At 43.0% G+C, this 16,109-nt stretch overlaps 1 protein-coding gene across 4 annotated transcripts in view; it reads right to left on the bottom strand.

The window, feature by feature from the left end:
• Positions 1-13,976, bottom strand: part of MYO6 (myosin VI) — a 407,005-nt gene extending 393,029 nt beyond the window's left edge. For all 4 annotated transcript variants that reach the window (XM_030199055.1, XM_030199058.1, XM_030199059.1 and 1 more), the window contains exon 1: positions 13,853-13,976. The gene's annotated coding sequence lies outside the window, so the exon portion shown is untranslated. The remainder of the gene's footprint in view (positions 1-13,852) is intronic.
• Positions 13,977-16,109: the final 2,133 nt, after the last annotated feature.

The raw sequence follows: 16,109 nt of genomic DNA, 5'->3' as shown, positions 1-16,109 counted from the left end.
AGGAATGGGAAAACAAAAATGAGGATGTTATAATACCTTTGTATCGCTCCATAGTGCGACCGCACCTCAAATACCATGTGCAATTCTGGTCAAAGAATCTCAAAAAAGATATAGTGGAATTAGAAAAGATACAGAGAAGGGCGACAAAAATGACAAAGGGGATGGGACGAATTCCCAGGCTAAAGCGGCTAGGGTTCTTCAGCTTGGAGAAAAGATGGCTGAGGGGAGATATGATAGAGGTCTATAAAATAATGTGTGGAGTGGAACGGGTAGTCGTAAATCGCTTGTTTACTCTTTCCAAAAATACTAGGACTAGGGGGCATGCAATGAAGCTACAAAGTAGTAAATTTAAAACAAATCAGAGAAAATATTTCTTCATTCAATGTATGATTAAACTCAGGACTTCTTTGTCAGAGAATTTAGTAAAACCAGTTAGCCTAGTGGGGTTTTAAAAAGGTTTGGATAGCTTCCTAAAAGAAAAGTCCATAAGCCATTATTAATATTAAGATGGATTTGGGATTTCTTCATCGTAAAAAAATTCTCTCCCAATTATGTCCCGAGAACCCCCAAAGTAAAAGAAATAACAGGAGGTATTTTACCATCAGAGAGGGGTGAAGTTGGGTTGATCATAGTGGTTGAGGGAGGGGGGGCCAAGAGACCCGAAAGTTATTTGTTGGTACATAAGGCTGAAGGTTTGCCTAGGGTTCCTAGTATCCCCGCAGGGTCTCTATAGTCCGATGGCTTGATTGAATGCCTCTTTTGGCTTAGAGTGGGCTAAATGATCTTGAATAAAGGTGAGAAAGCGCATTTTCATTAAATGTGAGCACAAAAAAAAAGTTGATTTTTTTTTTTCTTGCATTTGTTTCCCATCATGAATAGAACGAAGCACGAGGCCAGAGTAACATTAAAAACATAGTGCAGGAGTGACTAATTCAGGAGCAGAAGAATTATATACATAAGCACCGCCATACTGGGAAAAGACCAAGGGTCCATCAAGCCCAGCATCCTATCTCCGACAGCGGCCAATCCAGGCTTCAAGAACCTGGCAACCCCCCCCCCCCCCCCCCAAAAAAAAAAAATAATAATAATGTTATAAGTACACAACTTTGGAATGCACTACCCCAAATCAACTCAACGTATTAGAAAAAAGGGAAAAAAGACTAAACGTCAGCCGGCGTGGCTAAACAGTAAGATAAAGGAAATCATTAGAGCCAAAAAACAATCCTTCAGAAAGTGGAGAAGAGAACCAACTGAAAGTAACAGGATAGATCATAAGGAATGCCAAGCCAAATGCAAAGCGGAGATAAGGAGGGCAAAAAAGGACTTTGAGAAGAAATTAGCGTTGGAAGCAAAAATACATAGTAAAAATTTTTTTAGATACATTAAAAGCAGGAAACCGGCCAAAGAGTCGGTTGGGCCGCTGGACGAAAATGGTGTTAAAGGGGCGATCAAGGAGGACAAAGCCGTAGCGGAGAAATTAAATGAATTCTTTGCTTCGGTCTTCACCGAGGAGGATTTGGGGGGGACACCGGTGCCGGAAAGAATATTTGAAGCGGGGGAGTCGGAGAAACTAAACAAATTCTCTGTAACCTTGGAGGATGTAATGGGTCAGTTCAGCAAGCTGAAGAGTAGTAAATCACCGGGACCTGATGGTATTCATCCCAGAGTATTAATAGAACTAAAAAATGAACTTGCGGAGCTACTGTTAGAAATATGCAATCTGTCCCTAAAATCGAGTGTAGTACCGGAAGACTGGAGGGTAGCCAATGTTACTCCGATTTTTAAGAAGGGTTCCAGAGGAGATCCGGGAAATTATAGACCGGTGAGTCTGACGTCGGTGCCGGGCAAGATGGTGGAGGCTATTATTAAGAATAAAATTGCAGAGCATATACAAAAACTTGGACTGATGAGACAAAGTCAGCACGGATTTAGTGAAGGGAAGTCTTGCCTCACCAATCTAATGCATTTTTTTGAGGGGGTAAGCAAACATGTGGACAATGGGGAACCGGTTGATATTGTATATCTGGATTTTCAGAAGGCGTTTGACAAAGTGCGGCACGAAAGACTCCTGAAGAAATTGCAGAGTCATGGAATCGGAGGTAGGGTATTATTATGGATTAAGAACTGGTTGAAAGATAGGAAGCAGAGAGTAGGATTGCGTGGCCAGTATTCTCAGTGGAGGAGGGTAGTTAGTGGGGTCCCGCAGGGGTCTGTGCTGGGTCCGTTGCTTTTTAATGTATTTATAAATGACCTAGAGATGGGAATAACTAGTGAGGTAATTAAATTCGCCGATGACACAAAATTATTCAGGGTCGTCAAGTCGCAGGAGGAATGTGAACGATTACAGGAGGACCTTGCGAGACTGGGAGAATGGGCGTGCAAGTGGCAGATGAAGTTCAATGTTGACAAGTGCAAAGTGATGCATGTGGGTAAGAGGAACCCGAATTATAGCTACGTCTTGCAAGGTTCCGCGTTAGGAGTTACGGATCAAGAAAGGGATCTGGGTGTCGTCGTCGATGATACGCTGAAACCTTCTGCTCAGTGTGCTGCTGCGGCTAGGAAAGCGAATAGAATGTTGGGTGTTATTAGGAAGGGTATGGAGTCCAGGTGTGCGGATGTTATAATGCCGTTGTATCGCTCCATGGTGCGACCGCACCTGGAGTATTGTGTTCAGTACTGGTCTCCGTATCTCAAAAAAGATATAGTAGAATTGGAAAAGGTACAGCGAAGGGCGACGAAAATGATAGTGGGGATGGGACGGCTTTCCTATGAAGAGAGGCTGAGAAGGCTAGGGCTTTTCAGCTTGGAGAAGAGACGGCTGAGGGGAGATATGATAGAAGTGTATAAAATAATGAGTGGAATGGATCGGGTGGATGTGAAGCGACTGTTCACGCTATCCAAAAATACTAGGACTAGAGGGCATGAGTTGAAGCTACAGTGTGGTAAATTTAAAACTAATCGGAGAAAAGTTTTCTTCACCCAACGTGTAATTAGACTCTGGAATTCGTTGCCGGAGAACGTGGTACGGGCGGTTAGCTTGACGGAGTTTAAAAAGGGGTTAGATAGATTCCTAAAGGACAAGTCCATAGGCCGCTATTAAATGGACTTGGAAAAATTCCGCATTTTTAGGTATAACTTGTCTGGAATGTTTTTACGTTTGGGGAGCGTGCCAGGTGCCCTTGACCTGGATTGGCCACTGTCGGTGACAGGATGCTGGGCTAGATGGACCTTTGGTCTTTCCCAGTATGGCACTACTTATGTACTTATGTACTTATGTAGAATCATCTAAATTTCAGAAAATTATTGAAGACCACCTTGTTCAAGAAGGCTTACCTTCCAGACTCCCTAAATTACCTCTTCTTGGTGTCAACAAAATTCATTGACCCTTTTATCTTGTATTATCTTTGCTGTTTTATATGATACCTATTTGATTACTATTACATTAATTGTACTTTTCTGAACTGTAGCCTACCTACGGTTATGTGTAAGCCACATTGAGCCTACAACTAGTGGGAAAATGCAGGGTATAAATGTGTTAAATAAATAAAGTAATTTGCATGTTGATTGCATTCTGCTTTCAGGAGAGAACATATCCTACTGTTTACAGAATAAATAGCAAATGCAAGCAAAGCTGTACTATTTATAACATGACTCTGATATCCAACCTGCAGTTTGTGGTGCACTGCTCAGTGGTTGAAGCTGAGGAACATTCTGAGTATTTGTATTTACATTAGTTTTCTGCAGTTGTCATTCTAATGTGCAGGTAGAAAATTTGTATATGAAAACCACAAGTGATGATGGTAGCCCTTTCACAACATGACAAGTTGGTATGTGACTTTCACAGTTCTCATAAGAACATAATAGCCAAATTGGGTCAGACCAATGGTCCATCTAGCCTAATATCTTGCTTCCAACAGTGGTCAATCAAGGTCACAAGTACCTAGCAGAAACCCAAATAGTAGCAACATTCCATGCTACCAAGCCCAGGGCAAACAGTGGCTTCCCCATGTCTGTTCCTCCAGGAACTTTTCCAAACCTACTAGTTATAGCACAGAATTTCATAGCTCAGTTTTTCCATGTCATGTGAGTTGTATAACACATATATTATAAATTAAGAACATTTATTTAATGACTTTGTTGATTGCCTAACTCTAAGGCTTACAGCAAGTACGGTCAACTGATATAAATACAAGGAAACATAATAATGACAGTACATAGAAATTATAAATATTGGTGAAACAAAATTTTCAGTGCAGACAATCCCAACTTCCTCTTCAAACCCAACAAAGAAAGACTGAGTAAATTAACTACAAAACAAAATTATTTCTTGCTCCTAGAACGAAAATAGGTAGATATGTGAATTGATTTGCACTTTTCTGACCACTGACAAGTCAGTTATGACCCATGAACTGCATAGCTAAACCAGGCTCAAACTTAAAATGCTTGAGCTGCATATTTCTTTACTTTTTGCTGAAGCTGTGAATACGAGGTCATGCTGATCTAGCAAGGAGCGCTCTTCACCATCCCCTGACAGAATTGGTGTCACTGACTGTAGCTCAGCAAGGACACAAAGAATGTTTACACAGTTTGAAAGTGAAGATGTGTTGAGGTTCCCAGACAAAACAGTGATAAGACCCGAGTTTTGGAAAGATTCCTGTAGCAAAGTGGCGACCGCAATCTTCTGTAAAAGAAACCTTGGACTTCTGTATTTCATAAACATTTAGATATTGTGTTCTGTATTCCATAACATTCAGATAGTGTTTTCCATTTTATGTAAACAGTGAAGTAAGACAGAAAATAGTTGAATTTGGAAGGCTGTATGATTTTCCATTGTACAAAAGAGTATATAAGTAACTGCTGTGTGGTACTTAGACAGAGGTTGAGATGATCAACAGTGAGTAGGTCTTTACCACGTTGGTCTCTCTCTTCCTCTCATAACAAATCGCTATTTGTTATTGCCTGATTGCTTTGTCATTATCTAGATTGGTAAGTAATAAAAACTTTCTACTTTGGAAGAAACATAGCTTCTGTCTTTTCTGTCACCCCACATCATGAGGGTGGCTGGTCCACTGTATCTTGGGGTGGGTGTAAGGAGGCTTATTTGCCCCACAGTTCCAAATAGTATATTTCCTATGGTAAGTAGAAATATATCAGAGAAAGAATTCCCATATATTATAGCCCTTCCCTGAGACTAGGTAGTTATCAGAAGGGACAATGGACTCCACTATAAACATATGTAAGGACTAGGTTCTGTGTTTTGTGCATTTGAGTAACAGCCCGACCTCTGAAATTCTTTCCTCGAGGTTTGTTTTTTTTTAGTGTGGAAAATTAGTAGTACAGGAAGCCTTCAAAAGCTTTCTACAATCTTGGATAGCTAATTATGGATTTGATTTCTCACTCTGTTGCTTACTTTGTCCTTGGATCCGTTGATTTCCCTGTCAACGTTCACAGAGAAACACTGGTAATGTTGCATGTGATTACTGCTTCTGCTACATATATATAGTCACAGTAATAAGATTAATTTTTGTAGAGAGTTTGTAAAAGCAAAAGAAGTCATCCGAAAGAGACTAGGCACACTTAGAACATGGTGCAGAGACAACCATCTCTAGTGATACTTTGCATATTCTTTGTGTTGTTTTGCTTGGCCTTTTCAGGCCCTTGGATGATTATTTCTTGTTCTCACATTTTCTCCTCAGCATCTCATCTTGTGGAGTTGATCTTTTAGTAAATGAGGCCTTAATTGCAATTCCTAAGCTTTTTCTTTTCTCCCTCCTTCCTCCCCCACAGGCATAAAATTGAGAGAAACAAGTCTTAGTAAATCAGGCCTGAAAGGAATGAGACAATTACAGTCCTGGTGTGTATTCATAACGGCAGCAAATGCTGACCACAGAAGTGCTCTTATTTGGATTTGGATTTAGCACTCGCCTCAGTAGCTCAAGGTGAGTTCTGTTTTGGTACACTAGGTATTTCCCTGTCCTCATCAGGCTTCAGTCTAAGTTTGTTGGGATAATGAGGGTAAAATGACTTGCCCAAGAACATAAAGAGCAACAGCAGGATTTGAACCTGGCTTTTTGCTGGTTGTCAACCAGGTGCTCTAGGCATTAATGCTAAAAATAGGGGCTGCAAAATAGATAGTGTTGGGATAGATAACTCTATTTATCTGCTTACTAAAAAGAGTAGCCAGGGACATTCTGGCTGGAGCCAAAATTTATCCATATATCACAGATGGTAACATAGTAAATGCTGTCAGATAAAGACCTGCACGGTCCATCCAGTCTGCCCAGCTATGCGGTCAGAATTAAATCTGGCACTCTACACAGGTTCCACTTCTTCATGATCAAACACTGGTATACTTAATCTCTATTTCTCCGGCCAGTTTTTGGCAACAGACTGTAGAAATGTGCCTGGCACAGGTCCTTCTTCCCAAGTATTAGAGGTAGTGTCCTATTGTGGATTAAAAACTGGTTAAAAGAAACAGAGAGCAGGGTTAAATGGTCAGTATTCTCAATGTGGAGTGGAGGAGTGGCCTAATGGTTAGAGCATCAGTCTTGAAATCCAGAGGTGGCTGGTTCAAATCCCACTGCTGCTCCTTGTGATCTTGGGCAAGTCACTTAACCCTCCATTGCCTCAGGTACAAACTTAAGATTGTGAGCCCTCCTGGGACAGACAAATTATCCAGTATACCTGAATGTAACTCACCTTGAGCTACTACTGAAAAGGTGTAAGCAAAATCCAAATAGAAATAAAATAATAAAGGAGAAGGGTAGATAGTGGGGTCCCCCAGGGGTCTGTGCTGGGACCACTGCTTTTTAACATATTTATAAATGATCTAGAGATGGGAGTAACTAGTGAGGTAATTTAATTTGCTGATGACACAAAGTTATGCAAAGTTGTTAAGTCGCGAGAGGATTGTGAAAAATTACGAGGACCTTACGAGACTGGGAGACTGTGCATCTAAATGGCAGATGATGTTTAATGTGAGCAAGTGCAAAGTGATACATGTGGGAACAAGGAATCCAAATTATAGCTACGTAATGCAAGGTTCCATGTTAGGAATCACCAACCAAGACAGGGATCAAGGTGTTGTCATTGATACTGTAAAGGGGGGTCCGCTTCCTCCTCTTGGGTGGAGCCAGCAAGCCTGCGGGGCTCCCAGGGTTCCAGGACAGAATGCTGCTGATACTGGGACTCAGGGCCAAAGTATTTTATTATCAAGGCAATTTCATACCAAACCATGGAATCTCTTTCTCCATTTGTCTCTCCTGGTGACAGAGCCTCCAGGAAATCTGCTCTTCCCTTCTCACAGCTGGGGGGAATTATATACTGATGGCGAAGCCATGGCAACTGAGCTTCCTTGTCACAAACAGCAGACGAATTCAGGAATTGGTGGGTTGTATCCATCTACCAGCATGTGGAGATAGAGATAACAGAACTCTTGAGAGTAAAGAGACGGCCAGCCCCTCTATCCGTCAGTATATCTCTATCTCCATCAGGTGGATGGACGGCTTCTCTCCAGCTCCTGGATTCAAGGCCACTGAGAGTGCTCCTGGGCCATTGGCCAGTTGAGTTTGAAGGGGTGTCTGACTGAAGGAGTCAGCTTTGGAGGCACACCTTACTGCAAGGTCCCTGCCTCACCTTGTACTCTCCATTATCAGGCATTGATTTTCTCTGGTTTGGCTCTCTCCCTCCCTCCTCACTTAAAACAGAACAAAGCAAGATGGGGGTGGGAGATACAACTGTAACAGTTGAAGAATTGTTGATAAACAATTTTATTGTAATGTATGTATTTTTTGTGGAATGGTCTCTAGCAGTGTTTAGCATGATTTAGTACCAACAATCCTTTACAATTTAAGAACACTAGGGAGGGTGGGAGGGGTGGGGGGTGGGGTGAAATTGTTAAAATGTTTGATGATGGATTCTATTTTCTAGTTTGCTTGTGGAAGTTGCGATGTTGGCATTTCGATCTCGGCCAGAAATTGAATATTCTGTATTGTGTTTGTCATCAATAAAAATGTTGAAACCTAAAACAGAACAAAGCAAAGAGAACCATAAAATTTATTTAAAAAAAGAGATTTGTTAGAGCGGAGGAGAATTGTGTTCTGTCTATATTGTACAGCGCTGCGTAACCCTAGTAGCGCTTTAGAAATGTCAAATAGTAGTAGTGATTGCTGCTGTTGTTGAGCCAGAGCAGTTTCCCTTGACTCCAGTTGCCGGTTCTTCGCTGCATGGGGGGGATCAGCTGGTAAGTGTTGGCTTCGGGTTTCTTTCCTGATAGCAGGACAGCATAGCGGCGGAAACGGTTAAACGCTGCTCCTGGTGTGGGAAGTGGTGATCGGTGCCGGGAATTTGTAGCGCCAAGTGCACTGAGGTGCCTGGGGACGAGGGCCCTTCTTCCTTTGGGGAAACGGCATTTTCCCGCGCTGAAGCGCACAGTTCTCACACGATTTTGTCTGGAGCTGCTGATGCTGTTTCAGTAGCATTTCCTGCTCTCCCACCTTCTCCTTCAAGTGGGGTTGTTTCGGGGGGGGGGGGGGCAGAGATGTGGGTGGCTACCGGGCCAGCGGTCCCCGTTGCTCCAGGGGAATTTTTTTCTCCAGAATTTGTGTTATTAATGCATCAGGCATTTGTCATGAAGCGGGCCCTTCCCCTTTCGTCCTCAGGGGTTCATATCCCTTGTCACTTCTTGGGACGCAAAACGAGGTCAGGGGGCCTCTGGGGAATGATGGGGCTGCGTCCAAACGCATCTTATTCGGTTACCTTTTAGGGTTAATGCAGTGGATTGTGAATCAAAGGACCCAGGTTCAAGTCCCACTTCAACTTTTTTTTTCTTTTTTATAATGCTGAGCCTTCTAGAAACAGAAAAATACCTATTATACCTAAACTAGTAAAAAAGGCCCGTTTCCAAAACAAATGAAACGGGCGCTAGCCAGGTTTTCCTCGTAGTGTGTATGTTTGAGTGAGTGTGTGTGTGAGAGTGACTGTGCGATTGTGTGTCAGAGAGTTTGTGTCTGTGTGGTTGTGTATCTGAGTGTGTGTGTTTCAGAATGACTGTGCGACTGCGTATGTGAGACACAGTGAGTGTGAGAGAGTGAGTGTGTCCCCCCCCTCCTACTCCTCTCCCCCCCCCCCCCCCCCCCCCCCCCCCCCCCCCTCTTATGATAGCTAAAGTAGCATCCCTTCCCTTACGGGCGAGGGCAGGGCGAAAACACTCATGTGCAAACTTTGATCTACACCACCACAGATTTAGAATGTTGGGACTTATGGAGGCTTCATTAGAATGTTGGAGGTGCGTTTTATATATAGAGATATATGACACCTACAAACCTGAAGGCTATGCAAGCTGCATGCATTCAGGTACAGTGGGTATTTTTCAGGTCCTGGACGGATCACTTTTTTTTTTTATAAAAAAAGAGTTGAGTTATAGTGGGGTCTGAACCTGTGTCCCTTGGTTGTCCACTGCACTGACCACTAGGCTACTCCTAATTACTAGGCTGCTACTCTGTTCTACGGGGACATCTGTGTGGATATATTTTTGAAAATGATGCCAGATGTTCATGTCCCTGTTTTTTATGTCGTTCAAAAGTAAATGGCTAAGTGTTGCCATACTGGGACAGACCGAAGGTCCATCAAGCCCACCGTCCTTTTTACAACAGTGGCCAATCCAAGTTACAAGTACCTGGCAAGATCCCAAAACAGTGCAATACATTTTATGCTGCTTATCCTAGAAATAAGCAGTGGATTTTTCCCAAATCCATCTTAATATTAATAATGGCTTATGGACTTTTCTTTTAGGAAGCTATCCAAACCTTTTTAAAACCCCACTAAGCTAACTGGTTTTACTAAATTCTCTTGACAAAGAAGTCCCGAGTTTAATCATACATTGAGTGAAGAAATATTTTGTAAAAGACCTACATACAGATATAGCAGCATCTCAGGAGACTTGGAGGCATATAAATGACCTAGAGATGGGAGTAACTAGTGAGGTAATTTAAATTTGCTGACAACACAAAGTATTCAAAGTTGTTAAATCGCGGGGAGGATTGTGAAAAATGACAAGAGGACCTTACGAGATTGGGAGACTGGGCGCCCTAAATGGCAGATGACGTTTAATGTGAGCAAGTGCAAAATGATGCATGTGGGAAAGAGGAACCCGAATTATAGCTACGTCATGCAAGGTTCCATGTTAGGAGTCACGGACCAAGAAAGGGATCTAGGTGTCGTCGTTGATATGTTGAAACCTTCTGCTCAGTGTACTGCTGCGGCAAAGAAAGCAAATAGAATGTTAGGTATTAGGAAAGGAATGGAAAACAAAAATGAGGCCCTTATAATGCCTTTGTATTGCTCCATGGTGCGACCGCACCTCGAATATTGTGCTCAATTCAGGTCGCCGCATCTCAAAAAAGATATAGTGGAATTAGAATAGCTGTAGAGAAGCCAATGAAAATGATAAAGGGGATGGGATGATTTCCCTATGTGAAAAGGCGAAAGCGGCTAGGGCTCTTCAGCTTGGAGAAAAGGCAACTGAGTGGAGTCGAACAGGTAGCCATAAAGCATCTGTTTACGCTTTCCAAAAATACTAGGACTGGGGGAATGCGATGAAGCTACAAGCAGTAAATTTAAAACGAATCTGAGAAACGTTTTCTTCACTCAACGTGTAATTAAACTCTGGAATTGTTTGCCAGAGAATGCGGTAAAGGTGGTTAGCTTAGCAGAATTTAAAAAAGGTTTGGACGGCTTCCTAAAGGAAAAGTCCATAGACCATTATTAAATTGAACTTGGGGAAAATCCACTATTTCTGGGATAAGCAGTAAAAAAAATGTTTTGTACTTTTTTGGGATCTTGCCAGGTATTTGTGACCTGGATTGGCCACTGTTGGAAACAGGATGCTGGGCTTCATGGACCTTTGGTCTTTCCCAGTATGGCAATACTTATGTATTTATGTAGTGGAATAATGTACATTATGGGATGAAGTCCAAGTATTGAGTGAAAATGACAAGCCAAGGTTAGATGTGAATGTTAAAGGACATTGCTTATATGGACTTCAATAAAATTATCTAACATAAATGATGCAAATGGAAGACTTGGACACTTTACTTACTCTTCTCAAGATAAGTGATATTCCACACTATCTACTAGAAATTTTAATTTGGTAGCAAACATTTTTCAAAGTGAAACAATTTGTAGGTAGAGCAATGATGAAAAAGAACACTTATCAATGGGTTACAGCTGTGATTGGCTGAAAAAGGGTGGGGGTGATTTTTGAATGCTCTATCAAGAAAACAACACAGAGGTTGGAAGACTGGACATCCAAATGACAGATGAAATTTAATGTGGACAAGTGCAAAGTGATGTACATTAGGAAGAATAACCCAAATTATAGCTACATCATGCTAGGTTCCAAATTAGGAGTCACCACCAAGGAAAAAGACTTGGGTGTCACTGTAGACAATACATTTAAATATTCTGCTCAGCATACAGCAAACGGCAAAAAAAGCAAATGTAGGGCCCTGTTTACTAAGCCGTGCTGTAGGCGCACTAAAATTTAGCGTGCGCTAACGAGAGATACCATTATATTTCCTATGGGTGTATCCAGTATGTTTTTTCTAGCGAAAAGGGGCCGGTACTTAAATGCCAGGCCACCCTTTAGGGTGGGATGATCACTGAGGGACCTACCCCACAAACAGCCAGGTCCCCTGCAACCAGTCACAGAATCTGTGACAAAGGCAGAATTGGTGTGTAGAACCTGAGCTCTTTCATTAAAACTTGAGGACCATGGGTCAAATTTAGCAGACAATAGAAAAGGTGCCGGTACTCAGTACCCCCTCAAAAAAAAACCTGGGTGTATCCAGCATTAGCGTGCACTAAACATTTGTGCGTCTACAGCACAGCCTTAGTAAACAGGTCCCAAATTGTTAGGAATTATTAGGAAGGAACAGGGGGGGGGGAGAGCTGCATGCTTGAAAGCCAAGGCATTTCTCAATAGACAAAAGAAAATGCATTTGAAAATGCTCAGAAAATCAAGGACACGTGGTGGGGATGGATGTCATTGACACACACTGATCAGCAGTGTCATGACCCTACACGGGAAGATATCTGGCAGCTCTCCTTAAGCACATTAGAAACCAAAGTGGCCCCAGCTTAAAAATTAATGAAGACCACTGTGTATTGAATATCAGCCTAACGGCCCTGTTTACTATGCACGCTATAGGCGCGCTAGCATTTTTAGCGCACGCTAACGCTACAGACACCCTAGGAGTATACGAGCATCTCTAGCGTATTGCGCATGTTAATTTTAGCTCACGCTAAAAACGCTAGCTCACCTTAGTAAACAGGGCACTAAGTTTGTATCTATGTGCCAGCATTTAGGCACACCCACTTATGTCAAGTCAATAGCAGGCATAAATGTGCACACCTAAATGACAGCAAAAAAACATGCATTCTTTACTCAGCACCAGGCCTTTTCATTGATGCAATGTGCATGTGCACGTGTGGGACTCCCAATGAAATTATCCGAAAATACTTTTTTTTTTTTTAAACAAATAGGAGGAAATATTTTTCACTCAAAGAATAGTTAAGCTCAAGAAGTTGCTGGAGGATGTGGTAACAGCCTAAGCATATCTGGTTTTACAAAATGGTTTGGGCAATCACTGGAGGGAAAACAGTCCATAGTCTGTTATGAAACAGACATGGGGAAGCCACTAGTTACCCTGGATTGGTAGCATGAAGTGTTGCTACTAATTGGGTTTCTACCAGGTACTTGTGCCCTAGATTGGCCACTGTTGGAAGCAGGATACTGGGCAAGATGGACCACTGGTCTGACCAGTACGGCTATTCTTATGTTCTGGTTATATTTATCCACAGCTCTGTTTTCAATAGGAGAAAAACTGTAGAACTACGGGGATTGTTCAGTACACAATGCTATTTCAGACAGATAAACTCGCAGAGGAACGAAAAGTCAATAGCGGCTGAATTCATCCTCATTCTGTCAAGATAAACGTGTAGGGTCAAGCCGTACTGTCCAGACACGTCACGAGAGTATGGGCTATTTCACCCTTTGTTCTGGGATCAGCCGCAATACACACTGTCTGTACGTCACAGGACACCCCTTTTGCTAACACGCTGCAAACAACGTGCAATGAAGTATTTAAAAGACTGAAAACTAAATCTGAATGAATAAAGGGCTCAATGCTACTCTTTGTTTGAAGTGCTGCTGACAGACTATATCTGACATAGTTGCTACTTGTGTTATTTTTTAATAGGCTCTTTTCATTTCAGCCAAACTAATAAGACAGCGAAAACGTTTCCTCTGACCAAGCCTTGGCATCCATCGGATACGCACAACAAAAACAAACGACAACATGTCATGCAACTTCAGCCACACTGTAAACCCCAGGACCAGGCAAAGTGGCTGCCTGAGCCTAAGCGATCTGCAACAACAACACAAAAAAAAGAAGTTTCCTCGGGATCTTTGGCTCCAGCTTCTGGGATCCTGAGTCAATCAGTCACTAACAAACAAAAAGTAGGCTTTCTTCTTATCCAAAACAAAACCTCATTTTAAATACAATAAGACAGCGCGTCAAGAAACAGCTCCTGTTCCTCCGGCGGATCGGCTGTCAGCAGCAGCACCTGCCCAAATCGCAGTTCTCTGCTAGGATCCCCCCCAACCGAAACCCCGCAGAGGGAGAGATGATCCTCGCTTCCCTTATCAGACGCTCGGCAGCTGCAGAGAGAGCGAGAGAGCACCGCTGACCCCTGCCCTCGCCGGCCCGGAAGCCCGAAACTGAAGAGGAAAGCAGGAAAGGCAACATGAGGAAAAAGAAAAAAAAAACAAGGAGAGCGGCCTGAAACTCACCGGGTCGTGCTGGGGGCGGAGGCGCCAGTACCGGACTACGAGTGTCGTCGCTGACCAGGTTGTTGGTGCTGCTGTCACTGCGCGGCCGCGTCTGCTGCTCCTCTTTTCCCGGCTCCCAGTCAGAGCAGAGTCCAGAAGAGAGGGGGAGGGGGGAGGGCTAAGGAGATGGAACGCCGGTGACGTCAACACTTCGCAGAGCCGGAGCGCGCGGATAAAAAAAAGGAGAGGCGCGAGAGCGCGCCGCCTACTCAGGAACGGCCTTGCACCTGCGGGCCTGCGGCGGCCAAAGCTGGGAAGCGCACCTTGGGTGGAGGTGAGAAGAGAAGAGGCAGCGGGGAAGGAAATGCCGCTGTGGAGCTCGAGCCCCCCATCACACTCCTCTGCCCCCAGTTAAAGTGCGGTCGTTTGGTGAGAACCTTACCAGAGATGAGAAAACTCACTCACTGGAAGCGTAGATGCTAACTTTTCAAAATTGATTGCGGGTGCTAAACGCAGCACAAATATCGCCCCGGATACAACAGGGAGATGTGTTCAATATAGGGGGCAGAGATGCCAAGTTACCTAGTTCCAGATTGGAGATTTTGGAATGGTCATGGATTTCTCTGCAACACATGCTGGTGCATTATGGGACTACTGATTTCAAAGGCCAAGATCAAGCACTACAAATCCCACACTGCTTTGGGATGTAAGTTCCAAAGCAGGACTATCCCAAAATCCCCAGTCTGGAACTAGGTAACTTGGCATGGCTGTAGGGCAGTATTTCCCAAACCTGGCCCTGGAGGCACCCCAGCTAGTCAGGGTTTCAGGATAGCCCCAATATTCATGAGAGAGTTCCACATGCTGTAGAGGCAGTGCGTTCAAGTCTTCTAACATGAATATTTATTGTGGGTATCTTGAAAACCTGACTAGCTGGGGTACCTCCAGGACCAGGCTTGGGAACACTCAGCATCCTCTGCAGCCACAGTACTAGCACCTATATTTGGAAAATATGGAAATACTCATTTGAATGCTCTTTCTATCCCAAGGGATCTCAACCCAGTCCACACCAAACCAGTCACGTTTCATGGCACCCACAATGTATGAGCGAGGTTTGCATACAATAGGGGCAGTGTGCATGCAAATTTCTCATACATATAGTAGAATCCTACCCTATAAATAACAGTACAATACTCATAATATGCTTTCTAATATTATCAAAATAGTTTATGATAATTCTTACACTCTTTAATTTACAAACTCTTACTCCTGTCCAAGATTCCACGCACTCCACACTCACACGCATACACACTACCCACTATTGCACTGTAGAACAAACCTTGTTACAAAAAAATTGTAGAATATCACATGAACAACACAATATGTAGTACAACAAAAACATTTGTACTTGCAGTACTCAACGCCCGCTGGGCGCTACCTCCAAAGTCCTCCAAAATGAGTTCCTATATATAACTGCAGTCCATGTGTCTCTCCAATTAGAAAACCAAAACTTCTGTCCTGAAGAACTTGAAAACCTTCAGCACACTCGCTCAACAGTGCTCCCCTCCACGGATAACTACAAACGTCATCAACGTGCACCACACGCTAGCGCTGCTTGTTCCACCAAGGCGCCAACCGCTTTGAAAATCCAATATTGTGTCTCAGCTATTCCGTGCACATTAATATTCTCTCTCCACAGAGGTGTCAAATCAATGTACTGTTATTTATAGGGTAGGATTATAATAGATCATAACAGGATTAAGTTTTTCACTCTATGGGGAGGATACATATAGTAGAGAGATGCGGTAGCCTTGTTAGTCCACTTCTAAACGCAGTCAATAGAAACAGAATAAAATTAAAAGTCATTCACAAAGGAAAAATATTCAACATAAAGAAATCCTTCACATGCTCATCTTCCAATGTAGTATATGTCATCCAGTGTAAAAAATGTGACGAAGGGCATGGGAGCCAACTTTTCAAAATTATTGGGGGTGCTAAGCCCAGTGGAAATAACCCCCTCCCTGGACATATACAAGGAATTTTCTCAACATTGGGGGTGCTCAAGCACCCACAGAGCCAGCTCCTATTACGAAGGGTGCTATATTGGAGAAACAAGCCAGCTGCTAAAGAAGAGATTTAATTTACATAGACATCATATGAAAAATGCCAGTGCCAACCAGGATGTTACCTCTGTGGGACAGCACTTTACAAAACCAGAACACTGTACTAATGATTTTATGGTGAGAATACTTAAGGGAAACTTTAAAACAATACAGGAATA

This window comes from Microcaecilia unicolor, chromosome 3 (assembly GCF_901765095.1).
Source record: "Microcaecilia unicolor chromosome 3, aMicUni1.1, whole genome shotgun sequence".
In the NCBI taxonomy this organism is placed as follows: domain Eukaryota; kingdom Metazoa; phylum Chordata; class Amphibia; order Gymnophiona; family Siphonopidae; genus Microcaecilia; species Microcaecilia unicolor.
The sequence above is the reverse complement of the archived record's forward strand: the minus strand, read 5'-3'. Positions and strand labels throughout refer to the sequence as shown.